The sequence below is a fragment of the Cryptomeria japonica genome, chromosome 5, assembly GCF_030272615.1.
Source record: "Cryptomeria japonica chromosome 5, Sugi_1.0, whole genome shotgun sequence".
Lineage (NCBI taxonomy): Eukaryota > Viridiplantae > Streptophyta > Pinopsida > Cupressales > Cupressaceae > Cryptomeria > Cryptomeria japonica.
The window spans coordinates 898,737,114-898,757,147 of NC_081409.1; positions in this window are offsets into that span (position 1 = coordinate 898,737,114).

Consider the following 20,034-nt stretch of genomic DNA (forward strand, 5'->3'; position numbering starts at 1 on the left):
AATGTTTTTTTATATTTAATCTTTGTCACAGGGTGACATTCATTCGACACATAGAATAGACAAGGATGTAGCTCCCAACCCTTCTACCCAGCATGTAGACCTCATTGTAATTTTACAAATTAGATAGAAGCAAAATGTTATATTATTATGTTCTTTTCTTTAGGGTTTGGATTAATTTTGAGAATGTTACTAATATTCTTGTCACATATGAATGTTCGGGGAAAGGCACCTGCATTACTTGATGACATCTATATAGAGCTGGGCTCACTATTATGCGATGATGACATCACATATTCCACAAACCTTTTCAAAATAATGAGAAAGATCGAAAAAATTTTTTATAGAGAAATTCTTTCTTTGGCACACCGAGTCCCTCAAACTAATGCAATAAAAGTGGGTGCAACAATTGATGCAGAGAGCACAAAACTTGGAAGTAAGCAGTAATGAAATCTTTAATTATAACATAAGTTCAAAAATGGTTTATATTTTATACTCTTTTATGTCATGAACTAAAATATGTACATGTTATTTTTACAGGAAATATTGCATCCTCATCAAGCTGATGGTCATGATCAGGGTACTCTTGGTAGGTCAGGTGATGACCATGTTCCATACATTAAAACTAATTTGATACTTTGATATATCCTTTATGTGTTCACAGGCTCGTTGTTATCAAACATGTGATTACTATCACTTGTGTTTTGATATCTTTTCAAACCATATGTTTCCTCTTTTACAGATCATAGAAATATTCATTATTCATAATAGCCCCAATACTTCTTTTTTAACTAAGGTCTTTGTCTTGAATATTGATCTCTACTATTTTGATTGCATGATTCCTCTCATTGATGCATAGACACCAAAGATTTATCACTTTGATCCTAATATGATCCGTTCAACCTTGCAATATAGGCTGCATTTCAGAGGCATTCCTAAATCAATATAATGGAACTACCAACCTTCCAAGGATCCAAACTGATCCAATCTACCCTTTCAACATGTTCATCAACAATTTCAATATATATAAGAGGCATAATTCAAGTATAAACTCTTCTAGATACACCAAGTGGATGGGTTTGAGACATCTAACAAGATTAATGTTTTATATATTTAATGTATTGTATATTTAATGTATATTTAATGTTTTGTATATTTAATGTATTATTTTTCAAGTGATGTCCATGTTCTTGTGCAAACACCACCTCACTAGAAGCCATCATCCCCACCTATATTGCCAACTACAATGTCGACAACACACAACATGTAGACACCCTCTAGTTCACATCATACTGACACTGGAGTTGGTAGATCCTTCTTTTTCTCTCTCTTTTGTTATGTGTTTATTTCCCTTGAAGTGTTCTTTCTTGGTGGCATTTCATAGTGGATTCATTTTTTGCAGCAGGACATGTACATGACGATGCAGAGGCCACTAGTGGTGATACCATAGCAACATTTTATGGATCTTCCCGTATTGCTAGTACGGGAATGTTGTCGGTCATATTTGTGGTGACCGAATATTTGCTTCCCATAAAGATAGAGAAGGTTATAGGTACTTTAAAATTATTATTATATATAGTTTAATTGTAATTTACTTATTGATCACTCATTTTGGACTAATCATGCCATGATTTATTTGTAGGAAACGATATTTTAAAAAAAAATCTTAATGAAATTACATTGGAGATCTTCGGGCCCACCATATGTAAACAATAGAATGAGCAAGAAAAAAAGTTAAAAGATGAACTCATAAACCATTTGGTTGGGTTGTTCGGAAATGACATATTCAAGAAAAGAAAGGTCCTTGACCAAGCTGGCAAACATCTAAAGTATGTGAGGGACCAGTATAGGACACATTTAGAGAAGAACAAAATGTATGAGCATCCCCCCATGATTCCAGAGAGGGAGTGGAAGGACTTGATTTTGGATGCAAAGGAGAGAGTTGAAAGGAAAAAAATAAATACACCACCAGGCAGAAGAAGGTATGTGATACTATTAAGAATGTAATTATGTACTAATTACTGTTTATATTTATATAATCTAACATATTTCAAAATTTTCATAGACTGCTTGACACATCAAAGGCAACTAAGGTAAGACTAGAAAAGAACATGCAACACAAACTCAGCTCTGGTGGTTATACGAAAGTTGCCACACGAATTTTAAGTATCAATAAATGAAATATCGCATCGAAATAATAAATTGTAAATAATTTTTTTTAATCATTAAATAATACAAGAAAAATTCATGATATTAAGAAAAAACGCAGGGCTCTAAATTCAATAGAGTGCGCATAGAAGATGACATGAAAATTGCCTTCCAGTAAGGCTATGGAGCCGTGGCTGAATGCCTAAGAGAATTGAGTGGGAAAACACAAGATTTAGATGCATCTATCACACAAGCAAATAAGATAAATGAAAATTATATAAAATTGAATACTTGAGCAATAATATATTCGATGTTAATTTCGAACATAATGGGACTAAATTTGTTTTAAAAAATCAAGAAATCATAACAATGCACATGACGTTGGAATGTAGCCTGAACAGGGTGGAACACAACCTACACATGATGAAGGTCGTGGTGTGCATCCCAGTGCTGGAAGTATTCATGTGCTAAACAATTTCTTTTATGTAATGATTAATACAATTAAACATCTTTAATTGAAATTGGTGTAGTAATTAATGTAACCTTTTTTGTTTTTAATTTAGAGCATGTAGACCGTGGTGACCAAGTTGAGCATGATCCAAGTAGACAACATTAGGAATGTGATGGACCACTATTATTCCTTTAAACAAATTTAATTGTAATTGGTGTATTGATTAATGTAACCTTTCATGTTTCAATTCCAAAGGATTTAGAGGGTGTTCAGGATGTTGAGGATGAGGCTGGACAAAATGATTAGGAATATGATGTGGCCCCATCAGGTAAAGAGCACCCCTGTAATTTTATTTTAATTAATGAAATACTTGTAACAATAATAATAAAACTCATGAATTTAGCCCTTTTGTTTGTTATTGCAGTGAACCCCCCTTTGCATACGTGTCCTCATTGTGAGTACAGGACTAGGCATACATTAACTAGATCATGACTAGAGGGCAAAATAACTAAAGAGGGTATAAATGATGAAGACACTGATGGTCCAATTAGTATTTACTTCCAAGCTTCAAAAAGAAAGAGAAAAAAAATGATTGTAATCTTATTATATGTTAACTATTACTATTTACTAAGTTGTCATTAGTTTTATGTCCAAAGTCATCCTATATACTCTAGTCAGTTAATACTACCGAAATACTGAGTCGGTAAGCACTAAAGCAGTCGGTTATAGAAGAAAGAAGTCACAGAGTTTAGTATACACCGAGCTGTCTATCGAGTAACGCTCTATGTCTACCAAGAAGCAAAGATTGTATACCGAGTTAATATGAACCGAGTGAAACGTATTACTAGATTCATTGAACTTGTACACATATGTGGAAACATGTTACAAGATCAAGGAATGGGAAATTGTTATCACATAGAAAATTGCACCTTAAGATTTTGTATGATTTTGAGGACATCTATCCAATGAAATAATTTGTATGGTTATTCATTCGATGAATCATGTTTGTAAGGTCAAAGCATGAACATATCACCATCATAAGAGATCTATTTATACAGCATGAGATGAGGATCAAAAAGTATGAAGCAAGACATGTGTGATAGATAAGCTGAAAGGCAAAATCATAAGAAAGCACAATGTGTTGTGACTGTTACAACTGACAGAGATATTCAGAGGTCACCGAGAAAGATTTCAGAGAATAGTTAAGGAACAGACTAAGTAGAAGGGTTTACCGAGTTGATTTATCAATTACTGAGGTATGCTATGAGCAAGGTAATTTCATATTGAGCACATAAAATCTGCTATAACATTTCAGATGTAAAGTTGCAGATATTTTGTAAAGATTTTGATTGTATTATTTTGAGTTATAAGAGAAACCTTTAACAGGGTAAAAGACTCTAACAAAGTCTATAAATTGTAAAGCCTTTAACCAAGTACAACATTTAGTATAAGTGTTGTAAAATCCTTTAGCAAGGTAGATCTAAAGATCTTGATACTCCTAACAGGGAAGGCTATCAGAAATAGCTAAACATGTAGCTCTAACTGAGCAACCTTTATTATTGCAGTAGTGAAGTTGTGGGTGCCATCCCCATTGCAGTTTTTCTCTCTAACAAAGAGTTTTTGCATAACCAAAATATATGTGTTATGGAGTGAAACATGTATGAATGTTATTTATATGTTTTATCTTTATATTATGTTTCAGTAATATTCAGTTTATGCTTAACAATAAAGTTTCTGTTGAAGAAAAGTTTTGAAGTACTGATTCACCCCTCCCCTCTCAGTACATTAGCTTTCCATATTGGACCTAACAATTGGTATCAGAGCTTCAATCTTGGAAAAGGGTTTAACTGCCTAAAGAGAGATCTTATCAATAGAAGGCTACAAACAATCTCAGAGAATTGTGAATCTTCAAAATGAATTGGATCATGCTAATCAAGTGATTGCCGACATGCAGAAACAAATGCAAAGATCACTGAAAGTTAGAAGAAGATTGTTTGATGATTTGCAAGACTCACAAGAGCTGGTGGAACAAATTGAGACATCATCTGAGAATAGTATATCTGAAGAGACTGAAGAAATGATTGGAATATTGAAAGAAAAGAATAGAGCACTGACTGATCAGCTAAAAGTAATGAAAAGAGAACATGAGAATTTCAGCACACAGATGACTGAAAATCTTGATGCATTGAGAACAGCTGAGGCTAACATAAGAGATATGGAAAGGGAGAAACAACAGCTTGAAGCATTAATGTCTAAAAAGAATGATGAGATCACAAGGATGACTGGAATTCAACAAAATCTATCTGATCAATTAAGTTATGCACATCATGAAGCAAATCTAAAGGAAAATGAGAATCAAGCATTGAAACATGACCTATCAAGATTGACTGATGAACTTGAAGCAAAAAAGAAGTCAAAAGAAACACTGAAGAAAAGTTATGAAGCATCAAAGATGTTGGATGAGCAATTGAATATAAAACGACCCAACAAAGTTGCAGGACTCGGTTACAAAGGAAAGACTCTATCGAGAAAGGAATCCACATCACCGAGAGAGGAGAATCATCAAAACAAGCTAGAAACAAGAAGAACATCAAAGGAAAGAAGCCTATTTGCAACTACTGTGGAAAACAAGGACATACTGCCAACATGTGCCAAATCAGAAAAGGTAAGCAACCGAATGTCACTAGGTTTAATGGTTATTGTTACAATTGCAATAAGTATGGTCACACATCTAATCAATGTAGGACAAAGTCTGTTAGCAATTATCAGAAGGCAAAATTCAAGGGGTTTTGTAAAAACTACAATAGATATGGACACAGTACCGAGAAGTGTTGGTTTAAGCAGAAGAACTATATGTGTTCTACACATCGAGCAAATACTAGAAGATACTGAACTTACATAGATCCTAATTGACAATATATTGTAGTACCAAGGGATTACAATACAAGGATATGGTGTGAATGTTGTGGAAGCCATGGACATATAAATGCCAATTGCTTTATAAGGTTTGGAATGAACAATCGAAGATCATGGAGAAATCCTGGTATGGCATGTTTTCATTGTCACAAAGTTGGACACTTGGCCAGAGATTGTAGAGATCAACCCAGAGGAGATACTAAGGAAATAAGAAGCAAATTACAAATGATTTGGAAAAAGAAGGAAAATGTGTCAACTAATGAAGAAAGCACCTTACCTACCGAGTTAGGTGCATCTATTTCAAATTAATCGGTAAAGGTATGAAGGGACTACATTCTCTCAAGGTTATATCTTAACAGTTCCTATTTTATCATGTACTTAATTCCAAAATCTGCATAGCTAAGATGCAATAGCAAGTTTGAAATTTTATCTAGTCTTTTGGAGTACCAGAGAAGTCAATAAATGCAGGAAGCCTGTCTAGTCGGTAAAAGCATAAAAAGATTTAATGGAACCGAGTGCATTTAATGTTTTATGACCTAACTGCATGGAGCTCGATAAGGTAAAATGTGTACTTAAAGCCTTTTGCGTGGTCATTTTACACTTACCAAGTTTTCAAAAAGAAGAGCTAAGCGATTCAAAGGCGATCAAACTCCTCTCGAGCAAATTTCAAGGTATTTATTCATCAATCTCAACACATTTTTCAAGCAAGTCAACCGATCATATCAGTTGAGAATACCTGCTTTATATTTACTAAGTGGAAAGCATTTGCTGGTTAAGTTTTGAACCCTAAGCTCTTTCATTAGTAGATATCCAAAGTTTGAAATGGCTCCAAAGATTCAGAAACCTGTTGTTGTTGAAACCACTAAGAAGCCCTCATTGAAATATTTCTTACCTCCCAAAGTAGCATCCGAACCCGACGATAAAACAACATTTTCTCTCATTCTGGATAGGGTTCTATTGGTTGAGGATGTCAGATTCTACACTAAGTGTCGTGTTGAGGAGATAGGTCATATTGAGATCAAGGACACGTATGATGAATTATGCACCGATGGAAAACTGGATAGCAAATATGAGCATATAAAAGTCAAGGGATTGACCGAAGCTCTAACCTACCTGCAAGTCTTCAAACCCCAATGGGTTAAATTTGTTTTGAGAAGAGTTCTTGATGACTTTATGTGGTTAGAGGAGCAACCATTCAAAATCACCAAGGAAATCATCCACTTAATCACCAGATACCCTATATTCGACCATGCCTGAGCTCAGAAAATGTTTTCACAAAAAGAATTGATCACTTTAACCGGAGTTGAATCTGATTGTAGAGGTCTAAAATTGAATAATGTTACGGATGTAGAGCTGAAGTTTTTAATTAGAGTCATAGGTTATTGTTTCTTTCAGTCGGCAAGAGAAAACAGTGTACCATGTGCAGCTTTTGATTTAGCATACAAAATTGTGAAAAAGGGTATGAAGATTGACCTATGCGAAGTGTTGTTGAAAAATCTTTTTGAAAATCTCAACACCATAAGGAAGCCGAAGAACAACTCGGCAAACACACTAAAGCTTGGGTCACTCTTAGTATGCATATTTTTCTATTTTCAGAAATTCTTTCCATCAGTCGATAATGTAGTTTGGGAGCTACATCGACCAATCACCCATCAAATAAATGACTTCATCAGTCAGCTAGGTGATAAATTCAATGAGATAATGGATGATTACTTTAGAAAATTTAGGAAAAGATGCATAACAAGCACAAAATACCACCCCACTTAGTGGAGAAATACAAGGATAATATATGTTTTGAAGTGGACACCAACTACTATTATGTCAATGCAATAGAACCAAGAACTCAATCCTTGCCACCTATGGGTTATGAGATTGATTATGACATTATGCAACAACAGATAGATACCTTTCTTGCACTTCCAAGGCATGCTACTGAGATCAGGTACGGTACCTATGAAGTGGTCAAAGAAAAAGTTAAGATGAGCATTGTAGTACCTAAGGCTACAAGGAAAGCAACCAAAATGATCAAAGTATTAATAGAGAAATTTGGAGAGGGTTCTTCCTCCACTCCTATCAAGAGCGATCAAGTCATCATCGAGGAGGAATATGAAGCCCAAGAAGCAGCAATTACATTGAGCACCGAGTTGCCAAAAGGCAAAATTTTGAAAAGGAAGAAATAGGATACATCACAGGTATCACCTACTCCTCCAGTGAAGCGCTCCAATACTAGATCATCTGTAGTGTCACCGAGTAAGAAGCAGAAAAACGTTGTAATACCTAAGGTAACAAAAACTTATAAGAAGTCTACTCGGAGACTCATTTTGAATAAAGAGTCAAGTGACACCGAATCTGAAGACGTAAGTAAATTTCAGATTGTTAAGAGCACAAAGAAAGATGTACATAGTGTTGATAATTTTTGTGCAAATCTGAAACAATATGGTGGATTTGGAGCATTCAGATATGTAAAATATGAATCTAGAACTGATGCAGAAAAGAGGCAAATTGAAGAAGCTGTAATTTGCACACTTCTTAAATTTTGATTAGTCCCATTGGAAGTAACTAATTCTCTTCCAAAAGCATTGTACTTACACATTATAATAGGTGGAAATATGCTATGGACTTGGAAAAGAAGACAAGAGAAAGAAGTCTGGTACATCTCTCTCCAGACATGTCGGTAGATGAGATAAGTGAACATCTGGAAAACTACCAGACAAACTTCCTAGTCAAGCAAAGAGCCTTGAAACTGATGAATGGCCTTTATCTTGAAGTAGAGAAAGAGACAAAAGAAAAATGGCAAGAAATTTTTTGAATCAAGAGTGCTGATGAGAAAGGTGAAGTTGAAATAGTTGATATCACCGAGCAAGATCCTGCTGGTACTATACAACTTGATGAGGATATCATGGACACAAAGGTACAGGAATAGAAGATGATACAAGGGAATGCCTATGCCAAACTAGTATCAAGTGAATCAGTTTTGGAACAAGTCAAGTCCTATCCTCTGGTAACTCAGCCTATTTCAACCGAGACATCTCAAGACACTGAACAAGGCAAAGAGGGTCAACAATCTACCAAAGGAGAAGCTACTTCTCAGACCACTGGGGAACAGACTTCTCAAGCCCCAACAAGCACTAAAACTATTGCCATCAAGACCCCAAGCAAGGAATCACTGAAGGCTACATCTGAGGCTAAAGAAACTGACAAAAGTTTTGCCTCTACCAAACAACCTACTGAGGGTGAACAAGCTTCCCAAGCCATTGTACTGGTTCAACCGATGAAAGCCTCATCATCTAAGGAGAAGAAAATGAAGAAGCATAGTTTCAAGCTAGATCCATCAAAGCTGATTGTGTTGCCAAATGTAGACATTTCAAAACTGAAAGGGCAAGCACTCATTGAATTCGGGGAACTATGCAAAGCCAAAGCAGAACAAGAGAGACAAATGGCTATACAGAAGAAAAACATCAGAAGGTTAAAACATTATTAACATAAATGCTACCTGAAGCTACCGTGACACCAGATGCTACCATCCATATTCAACTGGATGAACTCCTCACTAAAATAGAAACATCTGGAGTAGATGCATCTGAATACCTGAGCAAATTGAAGGACAAAGAGCTCACTGCCAAAATGATTGAAGAGGTACAGAAAGCCATTGCTACTGGTAAAGTTAAGCTAGTCCGACTCATTGCTGAGTTGTCCCCTCAACTCAAACATATTCTTTATTTATTTCAAAAGCTTTGTACATTTTCTTTATTCATTAAAGATATCAAGAATAAAACTGAAGTTATTGAAAAAGAGATCACCGATCTCTCAAATAAGTTGACCACCAAGCCCAATTCTATTTAGCATTTCTATACCAAGTTACAATCTCTCATGGCTCAATAGTTAGAACTTCAGAATGAAGAGCACAAAATAAGAATGGATGTCATGACTCTTCAAACCTTATTCATTCCACACTTGTCCTTCGTCCAAGAGAAGATTAGCCAAGCTACCTATTTATCCACTCAACAAGAGGGAAGCACTTTAGATGGTTTGATTTCACTGTTAGCTGATATTACAGCTCAGAATTCCCTAATGGATAGTGTCAAGAGTGCCCTTACCAATGCTCGCACTGATGCTCGAACTAATTACAAATCTACTTTTGATTAGTTACCTCCACCGAATGGAAACTAGTTTTAATGTTTGTCAAAAAGGGGGAGTATAGTGTATACAAGAAGAAGTATGCTAAGCAGTTCAGAGTATCTAGATGTACAGGTAATTTTGACAGGGGGAGCAATGAACACCGAGCAGTGAATACAAAATAGTAAAGCTGCATGCAAAATCAGAGTTATGCATAGTATATTGATAAGGGGAGTATATCTGAGTATACTATTTATTGACAATTGTATATATTGTTAGTTTAGTCAAATTTTGTAAGTAAATAGATTTTTGTGTTATGACTTTGAAAGGAGTTTTGTCAAACATTTCAACTAATGTCAAAAGGGGAGATTGTTACTATTTACTAAGTTGTCATTAGTTTTATGTCCAAAGTCATCCTATATACTCTAGTCGGTTAATACTACCGAAATACTCAGTCGGTAAGAACTAAAGCAGTCAGTTATAGAAGAAAGAAGTCACAGAGTTTAGTATACACCGAGTTGTCTATCGAGTAACGCTCTATGTCTACCGAGCAACAAAGATGGTCTACCGAGTTAATATGAATCAAGTGAAATGTGTTACCAGACTCATTGAACTTGGACACATATGTGGAAACGTGTTACAAGATCGAGGAACAGGGAATCGTTATCACATAGAAAATTGCACCTTAAGATTTTGTATGATTTTGAGGACATCTATCCAATGAAATAATTTGTATGGTTATTCATTCAATGAATCATGTTTGTAAGATCGAAGCATGAACAGATCACTATCATAAGAGATCTATTTATACAGCATGGGATGAGGATCAACAAGTATGAAGCAAGACATGTGTGATAGATAAGTTGAAAGGCAAAATCATAAGAAAGCACAATGTGTTGTGACTGTTACGACTGACAGAGATATTCAGAGGTCACCGAGAAAGATTTCAAAGAATAATTAAGGAACAAAGTAAACAGAAGGGTTTACCAAGTTGATTTATCAATTACCAAGGTATGCTATGAGCAAGGTAATTTCATATTGAGCACATAGAATCTGCTATAACATTTCAGATGTAAATTTGCAGATATTTTGTAAAGATTTTGATTGTATTATTTTGAGTTGTAATTGAAACCTTTAATAGGGTAAAAGACTCTAACAAAGTCTATAAATTGTAAAGCCTTTAACCAGGTACAACATTTAGTATAAGTGTTGTAAAATCCTTTAGCAAGGTAGATCTAAATATCTTGATACTCCTAACAGGGTAAGCTATCAGAAATAGCTAAACATGTAGCTCTAACCGAGCAACCTTTATTATTGCAGTAGTGAAGTTGTGGGTGCCATCCCCACCTCAGTTTTTCTCTCCTAAAAAAAGAGTTTCTACGTAACCAAAATATATGTGCTATGGAGTGAAATTGTTGGTATTTTGGTATGGTTTTGTCATTGATGTCAACACCTACTAAAAGCACTTTGGAGATCTAGCAAACATTCACCAGCAAGCAAGTAACTATTGCACAGTTACTGGTATATGGTACACCAGTAGGACATAATGATCACCGACACTTGGAATGGCATGGAAGATACTTGGTAATGTTGAAGACATCGTGTGGACATCTTATCTTGGAGAATTGATCATTGGTATATTCATATTTGCATATTTGCTTTTACCGACAAATAGGTCCAGGGTTATCTAGGGTTACACCGGCAGGTTTATCTTTTCCAGATCAGCATGGCACGCTATGGAGATGATTAATTAATGTTGTAAATGCATTAAGCCGACATGTTCAATCGGTTATTGCATTGGATATTATATTGTTTGTAGAATGTTTTTATTGTAATATCTTGTAGAGTTGACCTAATAAAATTGGTCCTAGGTTATAGTATAAATGTAAGGTCTTAATTGTAAGATCAAATATAGAATGTGAAGAAGGTATATTGTGAAGGGATATGTGAGATTAAGTAGAGCTATACATGATGACATCATTTGAAGGTGAAGCTAGGTTTTTGTGAAGGCATATTAGCATTACACTAGTACTGAATCCAACATATGAAGATGCTATTTTAAGCAATACATTCTCATTGGATTTAACCATCCAATTGTAGTCAGTGTGACTCCCATTTGTGTTTGAGCAGTGAGCTCTAGGCGCTTGGCCTTTCTGCATGTTCAAACCCCATTTATGTACACTTACTATCTGTAGTAGTATCATCTGATTGTGGGTAAGGTTTCCCATCGTGGTTTTTCCCCTTACAGGGTTTCCACGTACAAATATTGGTATCATGTGTTGTGGATGATTTTATCTTTTGGTTTCATTCATTAATCTTTACTGGTATTGCATTAATCTGTTAAATTTGTCCACCGGTATAACAGACTGTCTCACCGGTATTAAAGCAGTAATTAATTAAGTTGTTTTTGGTTTAAAAGTTTTAGACAACTGATTCACCCCCCCCCCCTCTCAGTTGTCACCGGGACCTAACATTTGGTATCAGAGCTAAGTCCTCTTTTGCAAAAGTTTAACAACTTGAGGAGATCCAATGTCTACTAACTATTTCAAGAAGGATAGTCCTAAACTTGATGGAACCAACTATAGGATATGGAAGATCAGAATGGAGACACATCTGAATTGCATTGGAAAGGACATTTGGGATATTACAAAGAATGGTTATACTGCTGCTACTCCAGGTCTGCTTGCTCCAACTAACTTGACTAAAGATGAAGAAAATGATTGCAAAGCAAGAGAAGCACCTTTGAGCACATTGACAGATCAACAAATCATGGGACTATCAGATAGGTCTATTGCTAAAGCTATTTGGGATCATTTGGAAACATCGAATGAAGGAGACTCCATAGTCAAAATTGCAAAACTTGAAAGCTTTCGGGTCAGGTATGAAAATTTGAAAATGGAAGAAGATGAAAGAATTTCTGCTTTTATGGAAAGAGTAAATGAAATTGTTTTGGGTATAAAATGTTGTGGAGGAACTCTAAGTGAAGATGAAATTGTTTCAAAAGTTTTAAGAGGATTGCCACTAGCATACAAAATGAAGGTTACTGCTATAAATGAATTAAGAACAATGCCTAATACATCAGTAACTAGGGATACATTGATTGGAAAACTTTCAGCCTTTGAAATTGAGGAATTTGGTCATGTTGCTACTATAAAGATAGATTTAGCTTTCAAAGCATCAACATCATCTGCATCATCATTTGACAAATCTGATTGGGAAGCCTTTTATGCAAGAGAACTTGAGGAAAGTAGGAAAGAACTTGAAGAACTTGAAGAATTTGAAACACTATTTGCAAGAAAAATGCCTAAAGGTCCAGTTGGAAGTAAGTATGAAGGTAAAGCACCCTTTAAATGTTTTAACTACAATAAGATTGGTCAAATGGCTTCAAGATGCCCTGATGGACATGCTAGACTAAGATAAGAAGCTAGAAGGACATACAAGCCTAACCCTGAATATCAGAGATACAGATTCAAGAAAAATAAGGACAAATCTTGTTATGTTGCTGATGAAGGAGTAACTGATGATCAAGGAGAAGAATTCACATCTAAGGAGTTTAATACATTCTGTGAAGTGAATGGAATTAGAAGACAACTATCAGCACCCCAGACACCTCAGCAAAATGGAGTTGTTGAAAGAAAAAACAGAACTATCTTGGATGCTGCTAGAAGTATGTTATCAGAAGAAAATCTACCACATGTATATTGGAGAGAGGTAGTAAGTACAACGGTCTATACATTCAAAAAAGTTCACATCAAAGGTGAATCTGGTAAGACCCCTCATTAACTATGGTTTGGTATTACTCCTACTCTTAAATATTTCAGAATATTTGGAAGCAAATGCTACATTAGAAGAGATGAGTATATTGGGAAATTTGATCCTAGAAGTGATGAAGGTATATTTCTTGGATATTCATCTAAGAGTAAAGCATATAGATGTTTTAACAAGAGATTGTAGAAAATTGTTGAAAGTACAAATGTAAAGATTGATGAACAATTCAGAGGAACTTCAAGGTACATAGATTCTGAACCGGCAACAGAAATTCTAATAAATGAAACTTCACTAAATCCACCGGTATAGAGTGAAGATCTAGTTACACCGGTATCATCTGAAAATTCCACTGTAACTGAGGAACAACAGGAAACAAAGACACCCCGGTATATAAGATCGAATCATTCTGAAGATTAGATAATTGGAAACAAATACAAAGGAGTTATGACAAAAGGAAGATTGGCAAATGAAGAGGTATGTCTTATTTCTCAAATTGAACCATCATCAATTAATGAGGCATGTGAAGATAAATATTGGACTAAAGATATGGAAGAAGAATTAGAGCAAATTGAGAAAAATAACACTTGGACATTAGTTCTCCGACCTAAAGATAAAAATGTAATTGGAACAAAATGGGTATTTAGAAACAAACTTAATGAAGATGGAAAAATTATCAGAAATAAAGCAAGACTAGTGTGTAAGGGATGTTCTCAAAAGGAAGGAATTGACTATAATGAGACCTTTGCACCGGTAGCTAGAGTTGAGGCAGTTAGATTGTTTTTGGCCTTTTCAGCACATAAGAACTACAAAGTATATCAAATGGATATTAAATGTGCATTTCTAAATGGAGATCTTGAAAAGGAAGTTTACATTGAACAACCTAATGGATTTTCTTTGACAGATGACAAAGATATGGTTTGTAGGTTAAAGAAAGCTTTGTATGGATTAAAGCAAGCCCCAAGAGCTTGGTATGCAAGATTGGATAACTATCTTTTGAAAATTGGTTTTTCTAAAGGTAATGCTGATAGTAACTTATACTACAAAGTTACTGATGATGACTTCTTAGCTATAGAAGTTTTTGTTGATGATATAGTATTTGGAGGAGAAGATGGATTGTGCAAATACTTTTCTATCAAAATGCAGCAAGAATTTGAAATGTCTATGATTGGTGAAGTAAGATTCTTTTTAGGATTGCAGATTTCACAGACTGAAAAAGGTATATTTTTGAGTCAATCAAAATACTTAAAAGAGTTACTTAAGAAATTTGGGATGGAGAACTCTAAACCGGTAAGCACACCTATGACTACAAATGACAAACTATCTTTAAGAGATGAATCTACACCAGTTAATCCAACAAGGTACAAATCTATGATAGGAGGTTTACTATATTTAACACAAACAAGACCTGATATCATGAATGCAGTATGTATTGTTTCAAGATTTCAGAGTAATCCTAGAGAAAATCATGAATCAGCTGTAAAAAGGATTTTTCAGTACTTACAAGGCACTACAAATCTTGGATTATGGTATCCTAAAGATGAAAATTTTGACCTATGTGCTTACACAGATGCAAATTGGATAGGAGATGTGGATGACAGAAAAAGCACCACCGGAGGAGCATTTTTTCTTGGAAACAGATTAGTTTCTTGGTTGAGTAAGAAACAGAGTTGTACATCTTTATCAACAGTAGAATCAGAATATGTTGCAGCAGCAACTAACTGTACATAGGTAATTTGGCTTCAACAAATGTTGAAAGACTTAAGGTAAAATGCAAGGAACCTATAACTATCTATTGTGATAACACAGTAGCAATTAATATATCTAAGAATCTGGTATTACATTCTAAAACAAAACATGTCTCTATCAAACTAAATTTTCTAAGGGAAAAAGTTGAAGCAAAAGAAATACAACTGGTTTATGTGAATACTAAAGAACAACTTGCAGATGTTTCCACTAAACCTTTGCCTAAGGAGACTTTTGAGTATCTTAGAGAACATCTTGGGTTCATACCCCCACCGATAGACACTTAGAGAGTTGATGTCTGTCATCAACCAACAGAATTAATAGAGATATATTCTTACTTCGGCTTTGATGAGGAAGCTACTTCTCAGGGGGAGTAGTTGGTATATTGAAATTGGTTGGTATTTTGTATGTAATAGTTGGTATGTTGTAACTTTGGAATTTGATGTCAAAGGGGGAGATATATCTATGGAAAAACACATTATCTTGGTAAAAAAAAACATAAAGAAACTCATGTTACTCTCAGGGGGAGAGATTGTTACTTTGAGAAGACTATTGGTTTTTATACTTGGCATTTCTGTTTTGACACTTTGATGGTTTTTTCCATCTTGTGTTGCCATCAATGCCAAAGGGGGAGATTGTTGGTATTTTGGTATGCTTTTTTCATTGATGTCAACACCTACTAAAAGCACTTCGGAGATCTAGCAAACATTCACTGGCAAGCAAGTAACTATTGCACAGTTACTGGTATATGGTACATTGGCAGGACATAATGATCACTAACACTTGGTAATGTTGAAGACATCATGTGGACATCTTATCTTGGAGAATTGATCATTGGTATATTCATATTTGCATATTTGCTTTTACCGACAAATAGGTCCAAGGTTGCACTGGTAGGTTTATCTTTTCCAGATCAGCATGGCACACTATGGAGATGATTAATTAATGTAGTAAATGCATTAAGCTGACATGTTCAATCAGTTATTGCATCGGATATTATATTGTTTGTAAATTTTTTTTATTGTAATATCTTGTAGAGTCAACCTACTAAAATTGGTCCTAGGTTATGGTATAAACGTAAGGTCTTAATTGTAAGATCGAATGTGGAATGCGAAGAAGGTATATTGTGAAGGGATATTCGATATTAAGCAGAGCTATACACAATGACATCATTTGAAGGTGAAGCTAGGTTTTTGTGAAGGCATATTAGTATTACATCGGTATTGAATCCAACATATGAAGATGTTATTTTAAGTAGTACATTCTCATTGGATTTAACCATCCAATTGTAGTCAGTGTGACTCCCATTTGTGTTTGAGCAGTGAGCTCTAGGGGCTTGGCCTTTCTGCATGTGCAGACCCCATTTATGTACACTTACTATCTGCAATAGTATCATCTGATTGTGGGTAAGGTTTCCCACCATGGTTTTTCCCCTTATAGGGTTTCCACGTACAAACATTGGTGTCATGTGTTGTGGATGATTTTATCTTTTGGTTTCAAGCATTAATCTTTACCGATATTGCATTAATTTGTTAAATCTGTCCACTGGTATAACAGACTGTCTCACCGGTATTAAAGTAGTAATTAATTAAGTTGTTTTTGGTTTAAAAGTTTTAGACAACTGATTCACGCCCCCCCCCCCCCTCTTAGTTCTCACCGGGACCTAACAGAAACATGTATGAATGTTATTTATATGTTTTAGCTTTATATTATGTTTCAGCAATATTCAGTTTATGCTTAACAGTAAAGTTTCTGTTGAAGAAAAGTTTTGAAGTACCGATTCACCCCTCTCCTTTCAGTACATTAGCTTTCCACATTGGACCTAACATTAACAACTTGATTTTATGTGTTAATGAATGTTGATGAATGTTACTTATTAATTAATTTTAATGAATGATATGTGTTAATGAATGTTAATGGATGTTATGTGTTAATATTGAATACTACATGATAATGAATGAATGTTATGTTTCATTAATGGATGAAAGAATGTTAGACGTTAATGGGGAATTTAGAGTGATATTGGGGGGGGAGGGGCCAAATGAGCTTCCACCTTCACGTGGTTGGCCCAGTTAAGTAGAGAATATTAAACTATTCTTGAAACAAGGAGAAGCTCAATAAGGTAACACACTTTTCAATATTTCATTATGCTCCACTGTTATTCTTATTGATGCAAAGCATGTTGTTTGCAGGTTACACATTCAGTGTTGCAGGTTGTGAACATGCTTCTACGAGACAGTTCCCCATTACAAGTGAATGCATGCCTCATTGGTTTTGTGAGTTTATTTTGTTCTAGAATATACACACTTCCTTTGTCCATTCCTTAACATTTGTTCATTTTGTTTTAGAATAGACACACTACCTCATTGGGATCTGTGCCAAGCTTTGACTCTCCATTGGACATTCATTCTCATAAAATGGAGTCTACTTATTGTAAGGTATGTGCATTTTAAAGTTATCTATGAAGATGGATAACAAGTGTTGGGGCAGATACTAAATCACTATTTAAAATCTATATTGCATATAATGAAAGTATAAATGCTTCCCAGGTAACCTGATAAATGAATATTTGGCGAGATGGAGATCATGATATATGCATTCGGTCAGTCCCTCTCTCTTCTCCTTTATTACCTCAGATAGTATATTTTCTCATGTCTTCTATATTGGAAAATTTTTCATTAGCCTATGTATTTTTGTCTCATCTTTCAGCTGTAGGTTGCTTGCTTTGTACCCAAACCCTTCTTTGACTGATCATTCTTGTTCCCTATGACAACAAACTCAATCTTCTCACTACCAACTCAATCTAGGATTCATTTGACATCTCTCTGATCTCTTCAAACACTTATCACTCATTCTAAGCCTCATCAAAACCCAAACAACTCTAACTCAAATTAAGTTTAATGTGTTTGATAAGGTGTCTAAGGTCTAAGGTGTCAAAAGCACAAAAAGTGGGAAAAAGTTGTAAAAAGTGCAAAAATGCAACTTTAATTTTTGCAAATGTTGCATATTAGTTCTTAGCCATTGGTTGAAAAGGGAGTGGTTAAAGTTTGTAACTGTCATATGGGCCTATAAATGCCTAAAGTTGGTTGAGATTGTGTAGAGAAGGTGATGCAAAGTGACCAATGGTTCTTCAAGTACTCTTAGGGTTTCTTCATGATGTAGAGCATCATGAGAATCCCTCTAAGTGTCTTAGGAACCAACTGATCCAATTCTTCATTTCAACATATCAATCATTCATTAGAGGCATTTCCCACATAACAACACTCCTTAAGCATGAAATCTGTTGGATCTCAAATCAACATATTGGATATGTTATAAGGAAATGCCAACTCCTATCTTGAAAATCTCCAATTGATCTGGCCAACTTGCGGAGTGAACCAATTAAGTTTCTAAATCCCTCACTTTAGGCTCTGCAGGACCTAGGCGGCTATACCTACTCACTAGTTGTTTCATTTCACTAATGCTTTTCATAGTAGATTCAATGTTTCACTTTGGTTTTATCCCTATCTTAGAATGGCATAAGGTCCCAAAATAGAGTGCTATTGATGAGTTCAAGATTGTTTTTATAGAAGCTATTCGATCTTTATGCTTGAAGTCTATATATTCTTACATAATTTATGTTTCTTATTTATGTTATCTACTAACCTTAATATTCCCTACTGATCTCAACTTATTCCCTACTCTCTATCTGCTTTATCAATCCTACTACATGAATTAAATTGAAGTGTATTCAATATGGTAAAGTAAAGTATTATTTTGAGTAAATAATTGAGTAATGATCAGTTCCTATCCTTCTATTGAGTTGTAAAGTCTATGTCTTCCAAGATCCCACATATAACTCCTATGTGACAGATTTTTAAATCCACTCTTTCGATGGATCTGTCAGTTGTCTTGCTCCCAAGTATTTATAAATTAACTTCTTCCACTACAATTCGCTTAAATGAGTTTAACTTTCCTTTTGAAGGACCAATTAAGCAAGAAATATAAGGAACAATTATGTTTCACATACAATCTTGTTTTTTCAAATTGAAAATGAAAGCAACCAATTTTCCACACTGAGAAAATTTTAAAGTAACTTTATCTATTCCAGATAATAACATAAGAGAACAGGTTACTGAAACAACATTTATCCACAACACATGTAGAGGAAATGCAGACACTTGTATTGATTAAAATTACATAAGTTTCACAATAGTGGAAGCTCAGTTGCCCATTGTCACCAATGTATTAGTTCTCTCCTCAGTCAACCAGTTATATTCCGCATTCATCATCCTCCGAAAAGTAGCCAAATCACTATTGATAACTTCAATCCGAAAGACCTTCCAGGATTCATCCAAAATATTCTCCTGCCTCTTTCTCTCCTCTTTTTGTGTTTCAATCTCCACATCATCAACATCAGAATCTTCTTCAAAATCTGAAAAAATAACTGCAGGGTTAAAATAAAAATTCAGAACACTAGCCCATTCCTCCTCCAGTTCCATAGCCGCACTACCAACAACATCTATATCAACATCTCTGATGAAGCCAACAAGTCACTCAACACAATTCTCCTTGGAAGCAAGAATGTCAACCAAAATCGTGAGCACTGCTTCATACACATATCCATCGTACCAATTCCTATCTCCGCTAAGAACCTCCTCCACCAGCCCCCTAATCTCCTCTTGTCCCTCCTCCACGTCAATATCAAATAATCTCTCGCACTGCTCCTCCAGTGTTTCCTCTCTACATAAGCAACTCAACCCAAAATAATGACCCATTGTTTGAATTTGCGATAATCCTCTCATGTCAAAAACTTTAACATGCACCTGCCTAAAATAGCCTACCTTCCCCTAGAAGTTTCCATAAATTTCAAGGATTTCTATGAATAATTCAAATCTGACTCCTCCCCAAAAAAT